The following is a 27,408-nucleotide window of genomic DNA, read 5'->3' on the forward strand; positions in this document are numbered from 1 at the left end:
CACCTGACTGTATATAGTTTTGCAACTATCAGTGCAACATAAACAGGGCGGATAAATCAGGCAGGCACAGCAGCAGTACTGTTTACACAATTCTGTAGCAAATTTATGGATTACAATTTTTTTTACAGCACCAGCATATTCCATTGCTTTTTACAATTGGGAAAAAAAAAGAACATTAATAGAACAGCAATAAAACAAGATTGGGTTATAACAGACAGGCAAAGGCTATACGAGGGAACTGACTGCAAGTTACACTCTATGGGGGCAATTTAATTGAGAGCGCTGTTAATAGTGCTGGAAAGGGTTGCCCAGAGCTATTCAATTCACCACGCTGCCAGCTCGACTTAAGTGCCCCAGCGATGCTGTTTTTCATCTTAGTGCAGTGCTAACAACATCGCGGGTAAGATTTAAGTTGGAAAACGCTAGTTAGTGCGCCTAAATACCCGGTGGCCCGCAGGTGGTCAAATCGGAAGGTTGTGCCCCCGGAGTGTAAATGGATGCGCGGCAAACATTCACTGACGGGAGAGGGCTGGGGGAAGCCCAGCCAGTGACGGAGTGCTGGACTGTACCCCCAGCCTGACGTTATTTGGAGGGGTGCCATGCGGGCACGCCTCCAAATAAAGCAACACAGGGGGCGTGGCCTATGTTCATTTGGTCACGCCCTTAAAATATTAGACGCGCGCGTTGTTAGGGCGCCTTCTCAAGGGCAGGCACATGGTGATCCGAACCCTGGAGCCGGCCCTGCTGACCGGCATCTCCCGACTAAGTGCCGGGTGCAGGGGAAACAATTGAATAGCTCTGGGAACTTCTTCCCGGCACTATTCACATCGTGGTCAATTGAATTGCCCCCTATATGTGAAATGCAACATGCATAGCACAGTACTCTGCCCTGGCTAGTAATGCTATAGTGTATATTATATATATATATATATATCTCTCCACCATTTTTACACCACGCCGGTACAAAGAATTCATGATTCTCATCACTTCCTGCCCCATTGGAGCTTACAGTCTAGACTCCCTAACAACCCAGAAGAAAGTTCTGCTAAACATAGGGGACAACAGTCACACTCCACACAGCTAACGCCCTGGTCCCCCCTGAACTCATAACCCCCAGTGCTGCGAGAGCAGCCACAGTCAAGGAGAGTAGCCACACACACTATCACCGGGGAGAATGTGAACCTGGGATTGAAAACTGATTTATTTATTTCTGCAGACATATGATACTTGACTTCTCTATAGCCATGCACTCTGAGTAGCCAGCATTCAACAAGTCCACCTCACAATCAACTAATGGAAATGTTTGTTTGTTTTTTTTGCTTACCATGTTGGGTTTTATATACATAAAACTGAATATAATGTCTTTGTGACAGTAACCTGTTCAAAAGAATCTATTTGTAAAACAGAACCTGTATACAATCAGCCATATTGTAGCATTCAAGTACACTACAATAGATATGTAACAGACATGTTATTCGCATTACGTAAGTAAACAGTCATGCAACATACTTGTTACAGCATATGTGCGCAGCCTGGCTACATTGTCACCATATCCATGTCCTTTAAAGCATACACATGGTTCTATTTACTATATACTACATGTAAGAGGGTCCAGAATGTATATGGGAGTAACCTTCCCAAGAGCATTGATCTTGCAAAACTATTCACACACCTTTGTCTACGTAATAACCTTATATATATATAAAATTCATTGGTCTTTCTGTCTGGTTATGCATTTGGATACCCCTTCCCCGATTGGATGAAACCAACGTGAGGTGGTCCAGTTGGATCCTGGCCAGATTTTAAGGGGGATTAGAGTCCTGGTAGGACCTCCCGTTGGTGTACGCTGGGCAGAACTTTGACCCTGGGAGCCTGTTCTGGGCCTTCCACACTGGACGGATTTGCACATCATCACATAATAAAACCTTGAAGATTTAAACACGGGCAACACCGGGTAATTCGGCTAGTATGATTAAATTCATCTCTTTATTTAAAGTTGCTATATGAAGAGTGTCTTCCTTCCTGCTGTTAAATTATCTTCCCAATTTATTTTCACTTTCACACAATTCTGAAAAATTTCATAATAAGAGGAGGGACTAGAGCAGGGCTTTTTTCCAGTTTTTAATGGATTCCAGTATAGGAAACTCATTCACTGCAATGTGTATGTGTTACCAGAATAATGCAATATGATACAAATAATCCGAAAAAAATATGTAAATATCAACGAGTCAAAAGCAGTGGTTTGATCTGTGGAAATGAAGCCAAGTCCCTTAAATCAGGACACATACAGTCAGGTGCATAAATATTGGGACATTGACAGAATTTTCAAATTTTGGCCTCTATTCTCCACCACAATGGCTCTGAAATGAAACAAACAAGAGGTGTTTTAACTGCAGACTTTAAGATTTAATTTGAGGCTAATTACATCCAAATCAGGTGAACGGTGTAGGAATTACAACGGTTTCTATATGTGCATCCCACTTTTTAAGGGGCCAAAAGTAATGGGACTATCAACTCAAAAACTATTTCATGGACAGGTGTGGACTATTCCCTCGTTATTTCATTATCAATTAAGCAGGTAAAAGGTCTGGAGTTGATTCTAGGTTTGACATTTGCATTTGGAATCAGTTGCTATCAACTCTCAATATGAGATCCAAAGACCTGTCACTATCAGTGAAGCAAGCCATCATTAGGCTGAAAAATCAAAACAAACTCAACAGAGAGATAGCAAAAACATTAGGTGTGGCCAAATCAACTGTTCGGTGCGTCTTTCCTTTTAGGAATGTTCCAGAGAGCTCAGCAACACCAAAAGACCCCGGAAAACAACTGTGGTGGATGACAAAAGAATTATTTCCCTGGTGAAGAAAAACCCCTTCACAACAGTTGGCCAAATCAAAAACACTCTCCAGGAGGTAGATGTATATGTGTCAAAGTCAACAATCAATAGAAGACCACAAGAGTGAATATAGAGGGTTCACCACAAGATGTAAACCATTGGTGAGCCACAAAAACAGGAAGACCAGATTAGATTTTGCCAAACAACATCTAAAAAGCCATTACAGTTCTGGAACAACATCCTATGGACAGATGAGACAAAGATCAACTTGTACCAGAGTGATGAGAAGAGAAGAGAAGGAAAGGAACTGCTCATGATCCAAAACATACCACCTCATCAGTGAAGCATGGTGGTGGTAGTGTCATGGCGTGGGCATGTATGGCTGCCAATGGAACTGGTTCCCTTGTATTTATTGATGATGTGACTGCTGACAAAAGCAGCAGAATGAATTATGAAGTGTTTCGGGCAATATTATATGCTCATATTCAGTCAAATGCTTCAGAACTCATTGGACGTCGCTTCACAGTGCAGATGGACAATGACCCGAAGCATACTGCAAAAGCAACCAAAGAGTTTTTTAAGGCTAAAAAGTGGAATGTTATGCAATGGCCAAGTCAATCCCCTGACTTGAATCCGATTGAGCATGCATTTCACTTGATGAAGACAAAACTGAAGGGAAAATGCCCCAAGAACAAGCAGGAACTGAAGACATTTGCAGTAGAGGCCTGTGCGTTCCAGACTTCAGGCTGTAATTGCCCGTAAAGGATTGGCAACAAAGTATTAAAAAGTGAAAGTTAGATTTAGGATTGTTTAGTTTGTCCCATTACTTTTGGCCCCTTAAAAAGTGGGAGGCACATCTAGAAACCATTGTAATTCCTACACTGTTCACCTGATTTGGATGTAATTACTCTCAAATTAAATGTGAAAGTCTGCAGTTAAATCACATCTTGTTTGTTTCATTTCAAAGCCATTGTGGTGGTGAATAGAGGCCAAAATATGAAAATTCTGTCAATGTCCCAATATTTATGGACCTGACTGTACATCAGCAACACAGAGTCCGTTTGGAAAATGTTCATCACTAAAGTCTCAGTTACCTGGATCAAGTCACCTTTTTATTTATAGCTGAATGAGAAGGCTGGGTGACACTCAAGGGATTCAGTATGATTTACTGCCGGCCGCAGCTGCATCCCAGCAGCACTGAAAATCCTGATCGTCCCCAGGTAAGTATTCTCTAACCTATTCAACCCCCTAACCCTCCCTTAGGGGTGCCTAACCCTAACCCCCCCCCTTCACCGCCGACTAAACTTAACCTCCCTGGAGGCGTGCCTAACCCTAAGTCCCCCCCCCCCGGGACTGTGGCCCTCATTCAGAGGTTGTCGGAGGATGCAGGCGGTCGCTCAGAAACTGGGCGGCCGCTTGCATCCTAACCGGCTGCCTCTGTTTTGGTCGTTAGGCTGTGGGTTAACACCCACAGCTCTAACGACCGCTAGGGGCTTACGACGAGACCCTAGGGTAGGGTCTCACTTCCCATGGGAACGCCTGCCGTTTGGGGGAGGCCCCACTGACATCACTAGTCAGTGCCACCCCCCCGGCCCGCCTTCCAAACGGGGCGAGCTGTCAATCAACATCGACAGCTCGCCCCTTTGGAAAGAGATCCGCTACGACTGGCGCTGTCGGTCGTAGCGGGTCTCACGCATGTGCACGAAGGAGTCGGCTCCCTCGTGCGCATGCGCAGTAGACAAACATCAAGGCGGCCGTAGACCGTACGGCCACCTCTGAATAAAGCCCTGTGTACCCTGAAAGGTCATTGTTTTGATGCCTTTCAGTTTATAATTATTTATTATTTCTATTTGTGCATGTTATTTTATGCAGTGCATATTTATGTTAATTGTTCTACAAGTTAGAAAAGTTATTCTTAAATGTTGCCAAGTTTCAGGTTTTATTCAGATATGGGTTAAAGCAAAGTAATTGTGTGCTGGTGTCCTGGATTGAACTCCTGGGCACCTGCTCCACAGGGAGCCAACTGTCACCTACCACCATGAGGGAAGGGCACACACAGAGCCGTATTCAATTTGAGCCGAGACGCGAGACGCGGCCCGGACTTAACACCGACTGTTTTGGAGGCGGAAAAGTATAGCGCGCGTGCATGCTTTACCCCGTATTCAATTTGAAAGTAGGCGTAAACTGGACCCGTCGATTCTTTAACAAGCAGAAAGTACTGTCAGTTTGGGGGAAATCAGCCTGACACCCCCCCAAATGATGCTCTGACATACTATGGTTACTCATGTTTTGGCTTCCTGAAGGTATTTGGTGTTTTTAAATGGGCTCAATAGCTGCTAAATAGGGTTTTTCTATACCTGATGCAGAATAGTATTTAGGAGTATTTTTTTCAGAAAATAAGTTATCCCAGCAGATTTGTGGTACTTGAAAATGGGGGTCAGCATATTTAAAGTTGCTCAAGTGAAGTTTAAAAAATTGTGAGAAATCCACCTGCCGCAAGCCCCTGCAATGAAAAAAACACATGGGGCATACTTGGGGACCCCCCCCCCAGAGTCAAGTTCGCTAGTTTTTAAGTTTGTACCCCAACATTTTTTTTTTTCGCCCCCTTTTTCAAAGTCAATTTTTGGGATGTATTAAGTTTTTTTTTTTTTAAAAAAACAAAAACATTTTTGTCATAGATTATCTTTGGGGGACTGTCTGAAGGCTGCATGGGGGTTCCTGCAACGTTGCCCCCCCAAAACCCCAATTCTGTACTTTTTAACGCCTGCCATTCATAGGCGATACTTTACCGCCTATTACATTGCATTGACTTTCCGCCTAGGCGGAAAGTCTTTCAAATTGAATACGGGATAAAACCAAAACAGGCGATAATGACGTCATCGGCGGTAACTTAACGCGGATCCGGACTTAACGCTTCAAATTGAATAAGGGCCACAGAGTTAAGACATCATTTTTCACACCTATAACAATACGGCTACTGCCCTTAATCTGTCCAACACTAGCTACAACACTGTGGTAATATTTAAGGGCATATAATCTATGATTCCAACTGCACTGGTGTGTTCATGGATTGGTGATCAGGAACTGCACTTCCATCACTTGTGTATGCTGTACCTGCAAAGAAACGCATCTGTCTGGTGATTATATATCCACATTGTCATCTATAGAATAAAACACTTTTCGATAACAACAATCTGCCTAGGTGATTTAAAAGAACTCACTAAGACGTGCGGCCCTCAGGTCATTTTCATGTGGTCACTTGCAGTATACCCAATGCATTAACTTGACAGAGCAGTCTTTAGCCAAACTGCTGCTGTCCGTCATGTAAACTATAATCCTAACTCATCTACAGGGCCATATAGGGTGTGTGATAAAAATAAACTTTGTAAACAAAACATGAAGTAAGAGAAATCGCATAATAAAATACAGCACAACATTCAGCTAATGACAAAGTAGAAAAGTCCAGTAGGGTAAGGTGCGTACACACGGAACAATATAGCTTAATGATAACGATATATCGTTCCGTGTGTATGCAACGAACAACCAACGATGCGTGCTCCCGCTGGACGATAACGATAATCGACCATCATCCATGCATGCAGGCCAAACTGGATGATATCTTTATGTCTCCATAGGGATCTGCGATCGTTGATCGTGGGTCGTGTGTGGTTTTTGGGTGTGTGGATGAACAATATCGTTCATCCAGCACACCAGGATTTTTAAAGGAAGATCATTCAGCGATATCGCTGATGATCGTTCAGTGTGTACCCAGCATTAGTTGAACCATTGTTGATAACACCGCTGGCCAGGTTACCTTTCGTTTTCGGTTACTTGAGATTGGGTTGTAGCAGCAGGCCATGTTGAGCAACAAGGCCTAGAAGTAAGGCTCAAGCTTGTCGAGGTGATGAAGCCTATGAGAGATGAGGTGGTCAGTTACTGAGGGAGGTATCAGAGCATGAAGATTATGGGGGCAATTCTATTCAATGTGTTGTTAGAGCGACTAAAAAAATAATAAAAAAAAAAAGAACAAAAAAAAAAGGAGAAATCCGACTAAAGTGCCGGCTACACGGCTGTTTTACGGTTTAGTGCTGCGCTAACAGCCTCGCGGTCGGCACTTTATTAAAAACAAAATGCCGGCGCTTAAGACTAAACACCCTGCTTTAGTCGCGAGAACCGGCATTCTCCAACTTAAGTGATTATAGTCAGACTTGGACCAACATCCCAGCGTTATTAACATCCCGGACCAACTGAATTGCCCCCTATAAGCCATATTCCTGTTGGAGGGCCCAAAAATATGTAATATGTTGTAGACACCAGGTCTTGGATACTCATCTAGATGGAAGTGGTGCCCATATATTGGACCTTGCAAGAACAGGGGTCTTGTTTAAGATGGCTATCACTTTATGAACAGCAGGAGACAAAGAGCTTTTAGCGCTCACTTTGCACACGATCACAGGCTGTCAGAATCAACACAGCAGGTTTTCAACAGGGCAGTGGCATTGTAAAGAGGAATTGGTTCCAATAATCCATGATCTGGAAGTACAATCAGTAATGAGTGGTAACTGAGGCCTGCAGTCAGGTGGGAAGCTCCAGTTTCCGAAAAGTAAGGTAGGAAAGGATAGGAGTCCAAACAGCAACATTGTCAGAGCAAGGAGCAAGCAATGGGAACCAGAATTAGGGCCACTGGTAAAATAAGCAATGTGCTGGCGGGTCTGGAGACTTTGAAGTGCAATGCCATAATGAAAACTTGCCTGCTTGCAGCTCCAGAGATGCAAAAGGATTTCATTCATTGTGAAATAACGGAAGGACTGGATGCCCATAGATTCATGATGAAATATGGAGGCGAGGGGTTTATTTAAGAAATGCCCTAAAAATGTCAATATAAGTTAAATATAACATGTATTGTTCCCCCATCAAAGGTAAAAGTTTGCAGTAAGTCCACCAATGTCAATATCAATCTATTGCCTTATTTAGTTGTTGCTGTAGCCCAGTAAAATATTGACCTTGTAAAAACAACTCTGAAGAACAAAGGGAAACCTGGCTGCACCAAATATTTACCTGTACAATATGAAGCATGAAATAGCATTAGGCACAAAACATTAAGCATGTACGTTAAACGGCACATGTCCTAGCATGTAGAAGCTTTGGACAAAGTGTATTTTAAACGGAATTCTGCCCTACATGGAGCAGCAAGCAGAATAATGAATGAGACTGAAATGCTTCCTGGCTGTACATGAATGATCGGTACCTATGTTGTTGCAGCCTGGAGATTGCTGGAGTATAATTTTACTAATAGGAAACAAAAAAAAAAAAATCAGCAACATGATATCATTTTTATAGCAAGGTATATGTGATTATTAACATTTATTTATATACTGCCAGCATATTCCATAGCTCATTACATTTAGGAACACAGTAATAAAATAAGACTGGCTAGTAACTAACAAAGGGCAGGAATTCAATTCAGCAGGAAGTGCGACCGGTCTTCGCTGCGATGCCCAGCTGCGCACTTAACCACCATTAACGGCAGTGCAGACAGCACATGTTTTCGATGTCGGCAGACACGATGTGCCGTTCCAATACAGCATATCACTTCGATGTTGGCAATTGAATCCCCCCCCCCCCCCAAAAGAGTTAAGAGGACCCTTCTCACAATTATGGCTTATGTGCCAGCTGGAAGAGACGGTACTGTAAGTTTTCAACCTGTTTTAACACCCTAGTATGTAATTTGTTAGCAAAATGATAGCAATGATTTGTAACTGGACGATAATAAAATTAAAAGGATAATAAAACTATTCTATGAAATCCAAATGTACAGTTTGTAACAATAGTGCTGTAATCTGCACCCCTTGTATCACAACGTGATTTGTCCTGGTACCATCTGTACCATTTAATTGGACTTTACCATAACTCTTAATAAGTCCCATTTTATACCATCACTCTATGCAAGCTAAAGGCGAGACCATAATTATGTCTTCCAACTCTTTGCCTGTTCTGTCAGATTCTCTCTCCTTTCTGGATTTGTTACACATATCCATTACCATTAGGACACAGCCTCATTACAAACACTATTGGGAGAGGATTATCACAACTAAGCTTGTGATATGGGCAGCTGTTACTCAGCAGTTGGCACTAGTCTAACACAGCAGGTGTGGACCTTAAATGGCCCCAATGCCAGATTATCCGATTTAAATTCATTTTATAATTGGCGGATATGTTGCTAAATGCAGTGGGAAGATGACTACTGCCTGCATGTTCAGACACCACCAGCCCTAGCCATATGTGACATTGCGACGGTCAGATAAGCCGTGCGTGGTTGGCGTAACAGACAGGAGAGTTCTGGTAGAATATTATGCAGAGGATAAGAGGGAGCCTTGGCAACTGTACTGAATGATTAGCTTTGCAAACAGAGTTACTAGTGCCAGTGTATTAAATGTAATTTGTTTTTTTTCTTGCTTTATTTTATTCCAAATGTTTACAAAACCACCTATACTATAGCTTGCTTTTTTATTCAACTACATAAAAAAAATAAGTAAATAAAAAAATAAAAAAACAGATTGCTTAAATTAGTATTTTTTTTAAATGAGATTATAGGATATCTGCACAATTTTCAATACACTGGTAGTATTACTCTAATGAGCCCTTAAGGTTCTTAGCTCTAAATACTAGTACTATTGTTTATTTTTTCATAGGACAATGTATTGATACAATCTAGTATAACTGTCCCATTGTCTATGGTTCTAATGGTTTCCATTCATACAGAAAAGCTTTGTGCTCTGGTTGTATTGTATTCTCTACAGGTACAGAGGCTATGCTACTCTGCCTTCATATTGCAGCATAACTATAAACTCTAATTAAAAGTTTAATGTGAAATGAATACCATAGGCAAGTGAAAGCAATCAGAGAGGGTGAGGCAGAGTTGAACGTATGCCTGGTCGCATCTTGAGCGTTCTAGTACTGGGCATGCTCCGGAACCAAACCCAAGCAAGTACAGGTGGTGCAGAGACGTGCACAATTCACAATACGTGAGCTCCGTGTTCCTCGGTAGCACTGAGCATCTTTTCGTGCGACTTTTCCCCATAAAATGCGTCTTATTCGCAAAGTGATGCGAAAAGGACGCACACGCAGTTGATGCTGATTAAACAGATATGCGGCATGCCTATATTCTGTGTATCTACATGCAAAATGCTACGTTACAGTGTCAGCAGCTGAGGGAAAAAGTCGCACGAAAAGACACTCGGTGCTACAGAGTTATGCCACGGCAGGGCACGACTAGAAGGGCTGTGTAACGTGCAAGGAGGTTAGATGTATGTGGACACATCTGTAGTTCAATGCACAGGCAATTACAGGCAACTGGCGTGTAAATCAAAAGTAAAGCCGCTACTGAATCTATTTTATTTTTAACAATTTAAGATCCATAGTGAAACGTGGCATTATATCCATTGTCCTTTGTGAAATATTGCAGAAGATAAAAAGTTCAGGACAGCTTCACCTTTTCAGCTCAAAACAATATTTAAAATAATCAGGGACTGATGCGAAAGATTACACACTCCCTGTACAGCGCTGTGCCAAATGTTGGCGCTATATAAGCTAAAGTAATAATACATGTCGGGCACAATTGGAAAAGCAGCTGTATATGTCTCTGTAAATATGTAAATATAGGATGAAATTAAATATGTTTAGTGTTAGTGGCTTCAAGGGAGGTGGCACATGGCATAAAACCATCAAAATAAACATTCCCAGCAACTGGGAGAACAATGAATCATCGGATAACACAGACTACAGAAATAAAGAATGAAAGACAAGAGCTTATCTCTAAAGCTGCATACACACACAACGATTTTTTTAATGATTATCGTTAAACGATATCGTTTAACGATAATTGACGGCAAAAATCGTTCACTTTCTGAGTCAAACGATGAACGATTATTGTTCATGCACGTTCACGTTTGTAGTTTGTCGTTCAGTCAGACTTGTCAACTCAACGATTTTCATTAAGGGAATATGCAAAAATCGTTTGTAGTTCATAAAAATCGTTCATGACATTTAGTAAATGAACAACTTTAGTAAACGATTTTAGTAAATTTTTTCAAGGGAAAAAATCGTTTACTCAAATCGTTCATTAAAAAAATCGTTGTGTGTGTACGCAGCTTAATAGTTAGAAATTATAATTAGGTTTGGCTACACCCAGTAAACCGGAATGGATTTAAAAAATCATATTCACAGCTTTACTAAAAGGGGCACATCCACTAGGCGACTAGTGAAGGACTGAACGATAGCGATATCGTTCATTAAACTGTGCAGTGCCCACACTGAACGATATATCGTTCAGTGTAGGCACCCTCCCTCAACCCTGAACATGGTCAATCTGTCGTTATCAGCAGATTGACCAGCATGTTCAGGCGATGATTGATGTCGGAAACGACCAACGAGAGCGCGCATCACTGGTCGTTTTCCGACATTCTAGTGCCCGATTCATGCACGATTAAGGATATCGTTATCGTTCAATCGCTCATTAATATCGCCTAGTGGATGTGCCCCTTTACCGATGTGATCATGTACAGAAGGCGGTTTAAGAGAAGGCCGGCTTCTTTTCACGAAGGACTCCATTTAGTACAGATACTTACTGCATTTAGCAAGACTCACCTATGCTGGCGCCCTCTGCTCTGTTGCTGGAAGTCTATCACTGCCAGCGGCAGGCTTCTAAAGGTGCCCATATACGGTGCGATAAAGCAGCCGATCCGACGGATTGGTACAATTTGGCTGCTATATCGTACCGTGTATGGGCATGACATCGGCCAGTGTGCGGACCCGTGGGGTCGTACATCACACCCCCAGATCTTACTGCAAGTGCAGTCGATCTGGAGATGCGATGTGCGATTTTGAGGTTAGAGGAAAAGGTGCATCAGTAACGCACCTGTGCGAGAATGATCTGTGTATGCGCATTGCTCTTCCACCCGGCATGGACTCAGCAAAGCCTGGTTGGCTTTGCTGAAGCCGTAAAGGCTTTTGCCAGGTCTTCATTGCCAACTATTTTTTTAAATACAGAATGGAGGATATAACCCCTTTTAGCCAGTGCTAAAGGGGTTATGTCTTGTTCTTAAATGGAGCCATAGATCTCTAAAAACATGAAACCAGAAATACTGACAAAGCATTTTCTGTGCAAGGAACCTGGACTAAAATGTTGCTTTTGGTCAGAAAATCCAGCTGTATCATCAATTAAAACACTGCTACTTGTAATTCAATATGGTACCTCAATAGAGCAGCATTCATTTCCTGTCAGCTGGAAGAGAAGCTCCAGTGTGCAGGCAATGCATGATGGTAAGTATAATTCATTAAAAAAAAAAAAAGTAAAAAATACTGTATGCTATTCTCAATAAAGTTGCAGATATTTAAAAATGTAAGTAGCAGTGTGACTAAATCGCAATCATGTATGGATTGGGCTGGGTAATTCAGTATATACAGCTATGATTTAAAAATGTGGAGATCCTAATATTCTGGAAGGGCATTTTACTCGGGTCGGGTAGGAGTTCCCGGCGGTAGGGATGCCGATGGTCAGAATACAGACAGCGGCACCCTGACAGTGAAAATCCCTACAGTGGTAGGTAAGTATACTACCACTAACCCTAAGCCCTCCTAGGTGCCTAAACCTAACCTCACCTTCCCCGCACCCTAAACCTAACCCTCCCTCCCCGATGCCTAAACCTAACCTCCCCGCACCCTAAACCTAACCCTCCCTCCCCGATGCCTAAACCTAACCTCCCCGCACCCTAAACCTAACCCTCCCTCCCCGATGCCTAAACCTAACCTCCCCGCACCCTAAACCTAACCTCCCTTGCTAGTGCCTAAACCTAACCTCCCCGCACCCTAAACCTAACCCTCCCTCCCCGATGCCTAAACCTAACCTCCCCTGCTAGTGCCTAAATCTAACCTCCCCGCACCCTAAACCTAACTCTCCCCCTAGTGCCTAACCCCCGATACTTACCTTCAGAATGCCGGTGGTCGGGGTACTGAAGCCGAGATCCCGAAGCTGTCGGGATTCCGGCGCCAGTATTTAGACCGTCGGCATGCCGAACGCCGGGATGCCGACTACATCCCCTTTTACTCCTGTGACATCAACTTACCGGTTATCGCTAGTGTAAATTCACAAGCCATAACCATTTGTGCCATAATTATTTTGAGAGCCCCACCACCACCACAGCCAGCGTCCGAAGCATCCAATTATGACAATGTGGTAACAAGGATAAAAGATGCATCTTCGACAGGTAATATTAAGACACTATAAACAATTACCTGTTCCAGAAGCAGGGGATCAGCCCACTAAAACATATTTCTGTCTAAGAGAGCCTCAAGCAAGTAGCTACTTTGCATATATTTGTAAAGCTGCGATATTGCAAACAATAGTGTTGTTTGAGAACATTGTATTCAGGAGCAAGTAGACATTAAAGTCTATATACAGTAACGCCCAAATTTTCTTGCACTAGCCAGATAAAAGCAAAGTATTGCTGGTTTCAATGTTTTGGTGCAAATTTCCACTTCGAGAACCACCATTTGGGCACATATTCAAGTAGCGGCGAAAAGTCAGAATCCACGGAACAGTATCGCGGATGACGTCATTTCGCCTGGCGGAGACTTTTCTCCACATTCAATTGCAAACACTTTTCGCATCCGCGGAAAGTCAATGCAATGTAATAGGCCAAAAAGTTTTGCCTCTGAATAGGTGGTGAAAAAGTGCAAAATCGTTATTTTGGGGTGCAAAGGTGGGGAAACCACTCAGAACCCTTGGGACGGGCCCCTGAAGGATAACGGTGTCAAAAAATCCCTAAAAAAAATAAAAATTTGGGGGGGCGAAAAAGTGCAAAGTTGGGGTACAAGCCTAAAAACTAGTTAAATAGATTTTTGGGGGGTCTGCAAGGATGGGTAAGGTGTTTTTTTGATTGCAGGTGTTTGCTGCTAGGGGTTTTTAAAACTTCACTTTTGAGACTTTAAAAAAATATGCTAGCACCCATTTTCAAGTACTCCAAATTTGACAGGACTACTTTTTTTCACCAAAAAAATACTGCTTAATGCTATTCTTCACCACTAGTACAAAGATGCTAATTAGAGACTATTGACACAACTTAAGTACCCCAATTAGTTTTATTAGGGCTATTCGGGGACCTCTACATTGATCCCCAATGTTAGTGCATTTTTTGGTGGATGTCAGACTGATTTCCCCATTTTTGACAGCACTTTTCGCCTGTTTGAGCTCTCCCGGGTTGCGTTTTCGAGTGTGTTGGAATTGAATACGGCAAATAGCTGGGGCATGCACGAAAAGTTTTGTGGCCAAAACACATGAAGACGCGAAAAGTACGGCATGCGAAAAACCATCGCAGGTGCGAAACTAACTGAATACGGGCCTTACTTGGAACTGACAAATCAAGTATTGCACACCAATCTACAATACTATGACAAATGGAAATACTATTATTACTTATTTATATACGGCCAGTATATTATGCAGGGCTTTACAGAGACTATGTAATCCCTGCCTCATTGGAGCTTACAGTAGTCTAAGGCAGTGTTTCCCAACCTCGGTCCTCAAGGCACACTAACAGTCCAGGTTTTTGTGATATCCATGCTTGAGCACAGATGGTTAAATCAAAATAACTGAGGTACTAATTAAGACACCTGTGCTCAAGTATGGCTATCCTTAAATCCTGGACTGTTAGTGTGCTTTGAGGATCGTGGTTGGGAACCCCTGGTCTAAGGGCTATATTTAAAAAGGAAAATGAAAAACAGCAATGTTTTTGCCGGGACAGACCTAAAGGTGGGTACACACTATACAGATATATCTGCAGATTATCGTTGTTCGTACACACTGAACAACCATCATCTGTGCCTGCCCGCAGGTCCCGTCGGCCAGGGGGCGTGTCCCACCCCCCTCCTCGCGGCTGCCGCTGTGTGTGTACGGGCGGTCGTCCGTCAGCTGTGCAGCACAGTCAATGCGATATGTAGGTAAACGCCGACGTTCACCGACATATCGCGGGTACACGCTGCCCAACGGGCAGCAGATACATTGGCCCATCAATTGATCGGCCAATGTATCTGTCAGTGTGTACCCAGCATAACAGTAAAGGCCTGTCCCGGCGAGGAGATAAAGTAGCCCAGTGCCGTCTTACACCTTTGCAAAAGACTGCTAGAGAAAAGTCTTTATTTTGTTTACTACATAGACCCCTAAATTCTCTACTATACACACTAGGGTCCTATTTTGTTAGAAGACAATTACCTTACCAGCAGCGGTGTAACTTTAGTGGGTGCCATATCTATGGGGCTCATCTCCTGTGCACCCAACTTATATTGGCATTAGTGCACAATGCTGCTCCCGGCATTCTACTGAGGTCACTTCTGCTGGTGGATCCTCAGGGTGTATCTCTACTGACACTGACCATTGCAGAGACGGACAGGGGAACCATCAGTTGAAGAGGCACCAGTCCATAAGGTATGTAAAACCTGGGAATGGGCGGGTTTAAAGGTAGGGGAAGGGAGGGTTGTGCTTTATACTGAAAACTGCATACTACCTAAAATGCTGCATGGCACTACTACGGGGCTTATTATGAAGTGAGGACAGGGTACCACTGTGACGCATATCATGGGGGCATAACATAAACTAGGGCATTACTATGGGGCAATAAGTGAACTAGGGCACTAGTATGGGGCATAAAACTAACTAGAGTACAAGTGTGTGGCACTAGGAATTGTTGACACTCTAGTGTGCCAAATAATGACCTAAGGGCATTACTGTGTTGTATCTCAATACCCAAGGGACCTACTGTGGGGCATATGTACTTAATCTATTGTACAACAGTATACATTAAATACATAACTTCAGATTTATAGTTAACAGATTGCAGTTTTTCAGCACTCATATTGTTTAAGGTGATTGCGCTCACTTACAACAAGAGGACAAGACACAGAGCCCAGGAAAAAACAATAGGTAGGTGCTTGGTCTTTTTATTACTGAAGGTGGTTGTTGGATATTAGAATATGGGGTAAGGACCGTGACAGTGATATGTGGGGATGTGAAGATGATGAAGGGACTTGATGTTAATGCAATAAAATGATAGGCGACAGTAAGCACGCCACCTGGGAAGCTCCATAGAAGATATTCAAGTTTCAATTCTCCTCCCCTACTACAAAGGAATTGGAACTAATAGACTGATTACGTATATATTGTGCTGGACATTATATGGGTCAGAATTCTTGGTTTCCCACCATTGTTTCTTTTGGATCACAATTTATCTTGCGCTTTGGTGTCATTTTAGTTGATTGTTGTGTTTATTGAAGGTATTTTGGGGATTACCTTAGTACACCTTGAGCAGAATTTTAGGGCAGCGCAGATTTCTACAAATTCTTTTTACAGTACTAGGCATGTCCACTCCATTGGTGCGATCTGGAGAGATTAGGCCCTTTCAAAATGCTGCTATGGGGCCCACAAAGTTCTAGTTACGCCCCTACCTACAAGTATTTTTTAAGACTGTGACAGGAAACCAACGCAAACACTGCTTAGTAAATAGACCCCTTAATGAGCCCAGATTTCACCTCTGTTTATCTACTTGGTAAACGAAAGTGCAAAGATCCCCTCAGTGAACATCAACAATGCAGCCTTTCCTCTCCGCCAACCAATTATATAGGTTACTGCCGTCACAGGGCTCTGCAGATATTCCCTCGGAACTGCTGAAGCTCTGGCTGTAACATATTCCTGTTAAAGTGGACCAGGACAGATGGGACAAAGTAGTTTTGATGTTCTGCAACACTTCAAAAGCTTTTCAAAATGGAAGCAGCTATAATGGCCAAATGTTTAGTATTGGGACCAGTGAACTAGCTCAATTTTGCATTTCTGAGCTTTTTAATAGCACACATTTTATTCATTTCAAAGTATGGGGCTCTCTATTTGCTATATTAAGGTACATATGAAAAATGTTAGTTCTTAAAGGGTTCTCTACCTATTCTCCAACATTCTCAGTTAGAGGCCCAAAGCTATTCAATGAAATACCGCAACATGCCCCGCAGCTAATGCGCTTTATGGCATAATTTCCGAAGTATGTGCCGGAGCTATGCAGTTGCCAGTCGCAGTAAGCCCTGAGGGTGCATTTTCCTCTGATTTCTCTATCAGGCCCTACTGAGGATGATTGTATTGCCCTCACTGTGGCAGGGACCCAGTTAAGTACTGGAACGTCCGTGTTCCAGGTAAAAAGGCAAAGTCTACCTGCTAAGTTACTCACACAATTTAAACATGGATTGCATGACTACCCATTGCGGCTTGAATTAAACAGGACTTGTTCAATTCCAAGAAGCCTGCTTAGCTGCACTGGCATACCACACAGAACTCCTATTCTGAAAAAAAAAACTAATTGTGGCCAAAATCCTCTCCCTGATAACCATCCCGTCTCTCAATGCCAGAGCCCTTCCAAGACAGCCTATTTCAAGTTTTTGCTGCCAGCACGTCACAGAAACTGTACAAAGGTGATCGATAAATTGATCAGTACCAACACTACAGATCACTACTCACTTCTAATTTCTCCCAGACGCATTTAGAAAAGGCGATTACTCCATTCTCATACAATAGCTGCATTCCCTACATTTTGAGGACAATACCCTATCCTGGTTCTCTTTCCAGCTGTCAGACCACGCCACCTTTTCTATATTCACCACCTCTCTAGGATAACCAAGAATTTCCATTCAGTTTCAGCATTACCCGTACGCGCGTGATACACAAATGTTTTTTTAATTGGGAGGCTTGCCACAGATCAACTGCTGGTGGTCTAGGCAGCAAGACTCCCGAATCTCTTGAGCAGAGTGATGGAAGTTTCACTTCCCTGCTTGCACCCAGGACAAGATTCAGAGGTGGGCTCAGGAGCTGATTCAGACCCACTCGCTAGGAAGAGATCGCTCGTAGCTGGCCAATATTTGCAATCTGCACATGCGTATGTATCGCAATGTGCGTGCGCAAACCACTGCGAAACATCTGGAAGTGCTCGCTCGCCCAGCATAGACAGCCCAGTTGAATGAGTGACAGGAGAGGCCGTTTGTGGGTGGTAACAGGGGCAGGCAACTAGAAACAGGGGAGTGGAGGTACGAACGCAGGCATGCCCGAGTGTTTCAACGCCGTTTCAAAGGCGTGCATAATTAACAGGCAGTGTCATTGTACACGTCACCTGGCTGTATTTCACACTGAAGTGATCGCAGTGCTTGCGGCAAGGTATAGTCAACCTCAAACGCTGCAAGCACATCCAATGGTGCTCGATGTATCAATGTTTTCATGCACTTCCAGGAGATGACGTGCGCAAGTGGGTGTCTCATGAATGGCTGGTGGGCGTCTGCATACATAAAGTGATCGCATGCCAAGACATAGTGGGCGTGTTAATGCCTTGCCGTACGATCGCCTGCCTTGCTGGGCGTGCGCTGGATTTGCATATCCTGGGAGCAAACTAAAGCATCTAGCGAGTGGGTCTGAATGAGCTCCTCAATCAGGGTCGGTGTTGCGTCTCCGATTGCTGTGGAACTTAAAACATATGCAAATGCTGCATGTGCCGTCTTCTGTAATTAGACACCCACTACCGGCTTCTCAGATCCGCTGTATGCGTTTCGAAGACGCAGCGTCGGATAAACATTACTTGGACATCTGAGCAACCCTAAGGCTGGGTACATACGTAAAGATTTTCTGTCCCACCATCCAACTAGTTGATTGGTTGGAATGAAAATCTGGTAAGGTATGGGAGTAACTGATGATCAGCAATTTGCTCGTAAATGCCAGAAAACAGGTGAAAATGGTCGTCACACAAGTTTGAAAAAATTATTTAGCTCAAACATTTAACAAACAAAATTTTTTGTCCATTTTCCAGCATTTGGGAGAAAATTGTGGTGGTTGGACAGAAAATCTTTACGTGTGTATGTACCTTACCTCACTACTCACAGACGCCTTTATCCTCTAGGTGTTCTCCATCTCTTCAGGAAATAGCTCTCTCAACAGATAGTGGTGTCTTCCGTGCTCTATATTACCATTATTCACAGTTCAGCCAGCAGAGGACACACACATATCTATTTATTTTCCCAACAGCGGCTTTAAGGATGAAAATCCCAACAGAGGCAGGTAAGTATGCTAACCTCCCCTGCATCCCCCCCCCCCCCAAACCTCCTTCAGTGGTACCTAACCCTAACCTCCCCCCCTAGTGCCTAACTCTAACTTCCCTCGGGGGTGCCTTGCCCTGACACTACCTTACCGCTCCCTAAACCTAACCCTCCCGGGGGTGTGCCTAACCCTAACCACCCCCCACCAAAACCTAACTGCTCTAAACCTAACTGTCCCCCTCCCGCGGCTAAAAGGACGGGCGCCCCGAACTTACCTCGTTCGGGCACACGTCGTCCTGAATTCCGGGATTTCGATGCCTATCATAAATCCCTAGCCGGCATTCTGCTGTCGGGATCGTGACCAGTAAAGTGTATGTATAATAAATATATATATATATATATATATATATATATATGTATATATATATATATATCTCTCTCTTGAAGGTAATCTGTGCCCGATGCCTTCAGCAGCTCCAAAGCGTGGACCTGCCTATGTATTACAAGTTATTTGGTTCAGAGTGCCGCTTCCATAAATAAAATTCTTCCTAGGGACAAAAAAATAAATAAGTCTTGATATGATTGTAACATACCTCCCAACATGTGACCCTCTCCAGGAGGGACACAATGCTCTGGTCCTGGACTTCCCTGGTAATTTATGATTGGTGGAGGCTTCAGAGGTGGGGCTGCAGTACAGTCCAAAATTCAAATAGGGGAGTCACACCAACTGCCAGTGAGTCCCAGCCAGTGATGTTTGTCAGTGTGTGAAATGACAGTTGGTGTGACTCCCCTATTTGACTTTTGAACAGCGCTGCAGCCCCACCTCCTACCAGGGAAGTCCAGGACCAGAGCATTGTGTCCCTCCTGGAGAGGGTCATGTTGGGAGGTAAAAAAAAAAAAAAACGGTCACACTGAGTGCATGCAGCTGCGACCTCCCTCTCTTCCTCAGGACCGAGCTCTCAATCACAAATCCGCCTGTGAGTGCAGGCTAGGGAGTAAGATTTATTTTCACATCCCCCTGTCCACTGAGATCCAGGTGGCTTGCTGCCTAACCCACCAGCTGTTGTGGCAATCCTATTCCCCAGAACAAGATAAGTTTCCAGGTCATCGATCCTGTAAACTACCGCTTCTATCCTCTCCAGATCTTTCACCATCTGTGTTGGCACATGTTACTTACTACCATTCTGCCATTGCATCTGAATTTCTCACCACCTCAAACTCAAATAGATAGATCGATAGATCGATAGATAGATTTTGTGCCCTCTCTGAGGGATGGCGTAAGACACTAATTCCTTCTGCATCACAAGTTCTGGCTGCACTGAATATGGGTTTAAACAACAAAATGGCTGCCTTCACTCTGTTTACACAAGATAGACTAACATATTCAGATATGTAAATGTTAGAAATTCAAATACTGCCATACACACACTGGCTTCAGTACTGACAACGGGGGAGAAAAAAAAATTGGTCACAAAAGCAAATAAAAAAAAAAATTCCCAACACAAAACTGGCAATGATTGAATAGTGGGCCTAATTCAGCAAGGAACACAGTTGCTAATACACACACACACACACACACACACACAGTCGGCCGATTGTTGCGTACTGTGAATGCATCGCAGTGCGGGTGCGCGAACTTGCCACTGCGATCGCAGTGTCTACGCAGACCCATCGCAGAGTGATTGACAGGTAGTGCCGTTTGTGTGTGGTAACAGTGGGAAGGAGGTGGTTGGCCGAACGCAGGCGTGCCATTGCGTTTGAACGCCGTTGCAGGGGCGTGCATAAATTATCCACTGCGATGCCCTACGCAGCCTGATAGCGTGCGTGGAAGTTAGCAATTTCTGAGTAAGGTCAGAGCTTGTGCAAGTGTGCGTGAGGCTGCGATTGTACTCGACTGTACCGATGTTTTCGCAGTCTTGCTAAACATTACGGATGTGTGTAAGGTAAAGTGGGGGTCCTTATGTAGTGCTGCGGCGGCATAGCGATCGCAATGAATTAGCATATCATCGCAGTTGAACTGCGTGTGTGATCGCTATTGCATTTGCAGTTGCGTTCCAAAGTGAATCAGGCACCATGAACACTTTCATAAACACAATTAAATGCGAACAGAAAATCAAGCTCAGTTTTACACACATAGAATAGACATAAAAATATACCAAATGAGACAGTACATGGTGGCATATTAAAAAAAAAAATTGTAATGCATGTGCCATTTCAGTGTGATCGAAACTGATGAAAATATGCACTCAACTTAATGGGACCACATTGTAAACAGTGAAATGCTTTTTAACCAGCATTTACTATGCATATCCACAAGCTTATGACTTGGGTTGTTTTCTGTCATTTATAGACAAATGTTTATTTTGTTTGTTTTTTTTAAACTATTAAACTTTAAGATTTAAGAGCTATACTAAATACAATGCAGTTTAAGTTTTTACGTGCATTTTGCAAAGCAACAATAAATACATCACAAACACCATTGTACATAGATGAGTTAAAGGTGCCTACACACTTACCGATTTTTTACACGATCTGGCCAATTCCCATGCATCGGAACGACAGATCGTGTAAAAAAATTGCCAAATCGTGAGTCCCCACTCACGATCACGATGCGATGCGCGTCCCCGCTGGTCGCACATCGCATCGTCAGATCTGCCGTGCTGTAGGACAGATCTGCCAATCTGGGACACAAATGCACTGGAAAAAGTTTGTATGCACGATAGATCGTTTGTAGATTGGACACTTTCAACACCAAATCGTGTGCAGCGCTGCCGGGGAGGAGTTTCAAGGGAAATCGTACACGATGTCGGATCGTGTGCAGATCGGTAAGTGCGTAGGCACCTTAAGTCTTTTTAAAAATAAATTGTAATACTCAGACAGAACTTTCTCTTTCTCAGAAGCACATTTTATAAGTACGTCTCTCACTTTATAGCTCTATTGTAATTGTTGGCAGAGTTTTAAAAGAAATGCTTTAGGCTACATATTTTAGGGCGTTTTTCTTTGGTAAAATGAAATAAGAGTTCCTCATTAATCAATGCATATTCATTGATCTCCAGCTTCCCTTCAGTGGAACCCTGGGAAATTAACCATTTCCCCAGAGCGCCTACATTTCTGTGGTATGGCACCTGCAAATCTTTTTTTATGCACCACTTTAAAATGATGGATATGAGCGAAGGGACCGGTAGAAATCTGAAATCTCTGCGATCGGTCTAGGCCACAATGTCATATAGACCCTATTTTTTTATGGTAGGGTCAAGATGCCCTTCGCGAAGAGGATCCTGACGTCATCAGCTACTGTCCAACGTCATTCCCTACCATCCACGTAGACACAGAGGGGGAATATAATCTTGTGGCGAGCCCGCCAGGGGACAAGTTTCTTCTTTAGGTGGACTTTAGGGGGATGGACTCGCACTTCTGCCCTCACTCACGTCACTTCCAGGTCCTTAGCATTGAAGGGGAAATAACCTCTACCCATTTTTTTTTATCTGAGCTCAAGATGTCTAATGGGGAAACATTTTTCTTATGCACAGCAGACTTCCTGCCTTTGGGGTTGATAGAGCATTAATATTAAAATGGGCCTAAATGACTCCATTAACAATATATGCGCTTAATTGTACGTCAAGTAATCATCATCATCAGCCCTGCAGCAGGTGCAAAAGATAGAACCTTCAACAGGCGTATAATTGCTGTTTGCAGGAACACACTCCTCAGGAACATGAGCTTTCCGTATGGAAGAAGGACCTTCCCAGTCCTGCTTCTCTGAGTGTAAGCTTTGACACTTGCATACTGCGTGTGGGTCTGATTTCGCTTTCTGAGCATGTGCACAGTGCAACCACTCAGCTTCCAACGCTTTATGCCTACTGGGGAACACTGCAAGTTAAGGTCCCCATACATCAGAGATTGATTGCAGAAATCGTGCAATTTGCAATCGATTGTGTATAAAAATCTTTCCCTTTTTCAATCTTTCCCTTTTTTGATTGCAGAATTGCCACAATCGATTAAAAAAGGGAAAGATTTTTATACACAATCGATTGCAAATTGCACGTTTGCTGCAATCAATCTCTGATGTATGGGGGCCTTCAGTCCTACGATCCTTGCCACACAGGTTCTGATCTGTGGGTAATTGGGCCACATACACTTACTGGAACAGGCTGCACAAAATCAAGTCCCTCAGCAGTCATAACACGGACCCAGCAAACTAAACATGCAGAGTAATGATACTAATGTGCAATAAAACAATTCGGTTGGTTTAAGACCAAGGGGTCTATTTACTAAGCAGTGTTAGGAGACAGAGTGAAAAGTGATAAGAAAGTGATAAAGGTGCCAGCCAATCAGCTCCCAACTGTCATTTTTCAAACACAGCCTGTGAGATGACAGTTGGGAGCTGATTGGCTGGCACCTTATCACTTTTCACTCTGTCTCCTAACACTGCTTAGTAAATAGACCCCCAAGGGGTCTATTTACTGAGCCTTGGATGGAGATAAGGTGAACAGAGATAAGGTACCAGCCAATCAGCTCCTGCAATATCACAGGCTGTGTTTGAAAAATGACAGAAGTTGATTGGTTGTCACTTAATTTCCTTCCATTTTATCTCAATCCAAGGCTTAGTAAATAGTCCCTTAAAACAGTTGGCAACATAAAACAGTATCTGGTTCTCAGCAGATGTAAGAGTCTAGCATTCCATCTCCTATTGTGTTACAGATAAAACTTTCACATACACCCACCCAGCAATACATCCAACACACACTATTTCTTTTTTTTCCTCTTCAAGACAGCGACTGGATCTTTATGGAACTAATTTCAAAACTTTAAAAGCACAAAAAACAGTTTAACTCTCACAAACTTTCTGCCCACATCTGTTTCATTCAAGTGCTGTCGCTACTGTCCCAGAAACTTAATTTGCTGTAATTAATCGCATACAGGAGGACTCTGGGCCTCTCCAAAATTAAAGAGACACAATACAGCAAAACTTCTCTAAACATTAGCAGCCATTAGTCTGGTCTGGCCCAGTACAAGGAGCTCTTTAAGAAAGCTCGCAGGAGAGTCCCACACTTTACTCAGACAGACCTATGAACTGTTACAGAGTCCTAACACAGGATGCTATTCTGTGTGTGTCCCCTGGGCCCAACACACTGACAAAAAGATGTAACAAAAACTCCATTTATTTTCTCTGGTACCTTAGTGCATAAACAAAGAAACACAAACACAGCTTTCCTCCAACAGGCAGAAGCCCAAAAGTAATATCTAATATAGATTGCAAACTCATGGGAGCAGGGTCTTCTCTACATAATTATGCTATATGCTCATTGTATTTATGCATCTATGTGAATGTATATATACTGTATGTACTTTTGTATCCTGTAGTCAGTTTTATCCCTCCTTACAACACTATGGAAACTTTGTGGCACCCTATAAATTAATAATAGTGACCCGTCACGCAGGTCTGCAGGGCACAAAGCACTCAGGGGGCTGAGGGATATTTTTTAAGCAATAGGAACTACGCCATGTCAGGAGAAGGAGGGGGTTTCATAGGACCCAGCCTCCAACTACTCATAAAACTATTACACACTCAGACAAAAGATGGCTAAGTATTGCACAAGGGCGCCTGGGACACTAACACAGACAGGGGACATTAGTACATCTGATTATAGAACGTAGCCTGATAAGGAGCAATAGTGACTGTCATCATAGAACGTGGACTTGGTATGGCTGGTAACCCATTCGGTGCCAGACTGCAGGGAGGGGGGCTACTCAGTCCTATCAGATGTCACTGTTGCAGGGACTTGGCTCTGTGTTCCGTGGCCACCCAGTTCCACTGGTTACCCCATGGCACTTACTTGCGTTGTAGATGGCTGTTCAGTAGCGTAGCCAGGGTCCGTTAGCAGCTGCCCGGTGTGGAATGAGGGGAGGAGGGAGGTAATTCTACAGCCCAAGCTGCAGCACGCTGGAGCAGAGACTGGGAGGAGGCGGCGCTTGCAATGGGGGCTGGCTCAGGCACATGCAGAGGGGGGAGATCATCATAATATTAGGAGGACAAAGGGGGGATATCCTGTGTAAGGAAGGAGCGGAGGATGTGCATTGCTGGTGGCAGGAGAGGTGTGCGTGCTTTATAGGGACTGACCTGTCCTGTGTTCATTACAGAGACTGTCATAACTTAGCATCTGGCTGGACTGGTAGGGTGGGCATGATAGTCAGCCAGATGCCAAGTTATGAAGATGTGCCCATTGCTGCTTGTTCTATGATGCCACTATCTGCTCTTATCTTTTGAGACCCGTGACAATGGCACTTTGGATGACTGCAGCCAGTGCTCACCTAAAGGGCACCTGCAGAAATATTTTGGCTACTGGACACACAGTTTCTTTTTTATCTGTTTGTTTTGCTTCTTTTACTCTTTTTACACTTTGGTTTCCCATATTTACTCAATGATGGCTGCCTGTGCTTTTGGGTTTTTTGTCTTTTGATGGATTTTATGGAACAGATTCAATTAGCCATGGGACTAACTGTGGGGTTTTAGGTCCCAGTTTAAATGCCCGGAGCTATTCATTTACTAACCCAGAGGGTGCACTAAATGTGGATTTCTGCTTGCACCCTCCTGAGACTTGAATAAAAATCTTTGTTAACTAGTGCTCCCGGGGTAGTAGTTGCATAGTTTCAGTAACCCATTAGCTATGGCTAACTGCAAGCTTACTGTGGGAACTAATTGAATAGCTCTGGGCACTTAACCCAGGAGCGAAAACCTAGCGGTAAGGTCATATTCTAAAGCTAACAATCCAGGTTTCAGGTATTTCCATGCTTGAGCACAGATGGTTAAATAAAAGTGACTAAGGTACTAATTAAAGCTGGGTACACACTGGGATGATGGGCATTCGTTCCGACGTCGGGATGAATGCCCTTGTACATGGATTGCCCGTACACAGTGACGGTTCTAGGTGTGGGCTAACAGGGCCTTCGCCTGGAGCGCCGACACCTTGAGGGCGCCACTGAGTACCCCCCCCCCTGAAAAAAACCTATAAGGAAGAAATAAATAAAATAAAAATACGCCGGTCGACCCCCCCCGCTAGCCGCCGCCGCCGGGAGGCTGTATTTACCGGGCGCCCGCTGATATTTGTTATCAGCAGGCACCCGGCTCCCTCCCTGCAGCCGAAAGCCGGAGCTCACCCCTGAGCTCCGGCTTCCGGCAGAGAGAGTACGATGGGAGGGACGTCATGATGTCATGACGTATCTCCCATAGATCCGAGGAGCCGCGGTCGGACTGGACGGCAGCGGAAGCAGGAGCGGGGCTAAAGGTAAGTATTGTGGGGGTGGGTTTCAGTCGGAAGCACCAGCACTGGGGGCACGTTTATAGGGGCATTACTACTGGGGGGGGGCATTACTACTGGGGGACGGCTATAGGGGGCATTACTAATGGGGAGCATTACTAATGAGGGCACTACTATAGGGGGCATTACTAATTGGGGGATTACTACTGTGGAGCTTTACTACAGGGGGCATTATTTCTGGGGGCATTACTAATGGGGGCACTACAATAGGGGGGATTACTACTGGGGAGCATTACTAATGGGGGCACTACAATAGGGGGATTACTAATGGGGGCACTACTATAGGGGGCATTACTAATGGGGAGCATTACTAATGAGGGCACTACTATAGGGGGCATTACTAATTGGGGGATTACTACTGTGGAGCTTTACTACTGGGGGAACTACTATAGGGGGCATTACCACTGGGGGTACTACTAATGTGGGCACTGCATGGGGGGCACCACTACTGGGGCCATTGTGTAAGGGGCACCACTGCTGTGGGCATTGTATAAGGGGCACTACTACTGTGGGCATTGTATTAGGGGCACTACTACTGTGGGCCTTGTGTATAAGGCATTATGTAATTGGGCACCACTATGTTTCATAATATAAGGGACTACTGTGTGGTGTAATTTGAATTGGGGATAATGTATTATAAAGGTAATTACTGTGTGTGGCACAATGTATTATACACGGCATTACTACATGTGGCATAATGTGTTATAAAGGGCATTACTGCATGTGGCATAATGTGTTATTACTGCATGTGGCATAATGTGTTATAAAGGGCACTAAGGCGTGTGGCATAGTGTGATATAAAGGGCATTACTGCATGTGGCATAATGTGTTTATAAAGGGCATTACTGCGTGTGGCATAGTGTTATAAAGGGCATTACTGCATGTGGCATAATGTGTTGTAAAGGCCATTACTGCGTGTGGCATAATGTTATCTAAAAAAATTCTTTCTTTTTTTTTTGGGGGGGGGGGGGGGGGCCGCAACTGGGAACTTTTGCCCTGAGCTCCACAATGTCTAGAACCGGCCCTGCCCGTACACATTGGAACAAGTTAATAAACGACGGAACGATCACTGTTCCATCCATCACTAGTGATATCGCTAGGTTTGATGTGCAGCACGGGAGCGCGCAATCGCCAGTACACACT

At 43.8% G+C, this 27,408-nt stretch overlaps 1 protein-coding gene across 3 annotated transcripts in view; it reads right to left on the bottom strand.

Moving 5' to 3' along the window:
* Positions 1–24,989, bottom strand: part of ST3GAL6 (ST3 beta-galactoside alpha-2,3-sialyltransferase 6) — a 147,530-nt gene extending 122,541 nt beyond the window's left edge. The window contains exon 1 of one of the 3 annotated variants that reach the window (XM_088481059.1): positions 24,784–24,989. The gene's annotated coding sequence lies outside the window, so the exon portion shown is untranslated. The remainder of the gene's footprint in view (positions 1–24,783) is intronic. The other 2 variants (XM_088481061.1, XM_088481060.1) reach the window with 2 other exon arrangements.
* Between the last annotated feature and the right edge of the window lie 2,419 nt (positions 24,990–27,408).

The sequence above is a fragment of the Taudactylus pleione genome, unplaced genomic scaffold (assembly GCF_031769625.1).
Source record: "Taudactylus pleione unplaced genomic scaffold, aTauple2 ptg000262l, whole genome shotgun sequence".
Lineage (NCBI taxonomy): Eukaryota > Metazoa > Chordata > Amphibia > Anura > Myobatrachidae > Taudactylus > Taudactylus pleione.